The sequence below is a fragment of the Rhinopithecus roxellana genome, chromosome 15, assembly GCF_007565055.1.
Source record: "Rhinopithecus roxellana isolate Shanxi Qingling chromosome 15, ASM756505v1, whole genome shotgun sequence".
In the NCBI taxonomy this organism is placed as follows: Eukaryota; Metazoa; Chordata; class Mammalia; order Primates; family Cercopithecidae; genus Rhinopithecus; species Rhinopithecus roxellana.
This window is the reverse complement of record NC_044563.1, coordinates 111,467,247-111,468,838: the sequence shown is the minus strand read 5'-3', so window position 1 is coordinate 111,468,838 and position 1,592 is coordinate 111,467,247.

Below are 1,592 nucleotides of genomic sequence, written 5' to 3'. Positions count from 1 at the left end.
GCTAATTTTTGTAGTTTTTGTAGAGATGCGGTTTCACCATGTTGCCTAGGCTGGTCTGAAACTCCTGGACTCCAGTGATCCACGTATCTGGGCCTCCAAAGCGCTGGGATTACAGGCATGAGCCACTGCACCTGGCCCTACTAAGTCTTGATACTGCCCTTAAACATGCTTTCAGTTCAATATGGGATGGGTTACAACATTTGCTACTCTGGGTTGTTCCTTTTCTGTGGTGTAGCTTTAAGTGAATTCCTAAATTTGGCATACCAATGTGTAAATTAAAAAGCGCATTCTGAAGTGAAGTCAAAAATGACCTGGGTTATTGATCATTTTAGGTTATGTATATATCTCTTCTTTAGGTAGGATGAATAATTTAGAGCTGACTGGTTTCAAATTAAAGGAAGATACAATTACCAATTGGTCTATTGTTAAACCTTATCTATTTTATGACGTGAATCAGGAGTCAAGATATTGCTTTACAAAAATAATGTGTCTTGCATATAATTTACCTGTGGGTAAAGTTTACTATTTTCACCTAAAGTATAGATTTTCTTTAATTTTACTCCTTAAAGTATTTAGAATAAGGCAACGACAAAAATAATTTAAGACATAGATTAAAAAATAAAGGGCATAGTAGAAATGCTTTTCTAAACCACATCCAGGAATATCTTTCACCCACCTGCCTTCCCCTCCATGGTGGCCCAGGCCTGAGGGCATCTAAATTCCCTAAAGTATACGGTTTTTTCCTTGCCTCCAGTCCTTCCTATTCCTCCTGTTGAATTAGTCTTCTTCACATCTCAGTCTTCAGATTTTACTTTAACTTCACTTCTACTGAACCAGATTAGGTTTTTTTGTTTGTTTGTTCCCTTGTTTTGAGATAGGGTCTCAGCTCTGTCACCCAGGCTGGAGGGTAGTGGCACCATCACAGCTCACTGCAGCTTTGAACTCCTGGGCTCAAGCAATCCTGCCTTAGCTTCCTGAGTAGCTGGGATTACAAGCACACACCACTGCACCCAGCTAATTTAAAATTTTCTTTTAGAGACGGAGTCTCTCTTTGTTGCCCAGGCTGGTCTCCAACTCCTGGCTTTAAGAGATCTTCCTGCCTTGGCCTCCCAAAGTGCTGGGATTATACTTGTGAACCACTGTTCCCGGCCCAGATTAGGGTTTAATCCAATGGACCAGATTAAGTGCCCTTGGTTCCTCCAGCAAGAGCATGTTTGATGCTTTGTTGTGGTTGTGTGTTTGCTGGACTTTCTTTGCTGCTGGCTCCTATCCTCTGATAATAGGATTTACGAGTTTTGCTCACCACTGCATCCCCATCATCTCATGCACTGTCTGGAACATAGTATATTCTCATTAAACATTTGGCAAATAATTGGACATATGAAAAAAGTCACACGGAATATTAAAAAGGTTAAAAACAGGAAAGTGTTCATTGGATTTTGTAATAAAGACACAACTTTAGGAGAATTGCAACTTCAGAAGAAAATGACTACACCAACAAAAATTGCTGATGTTTTATGAAAGACTGAAATGCAGTAGCTATCATTTTTTACATTTTACCCTCATATGCAGAAAGAGCTCAGGGACCGGGA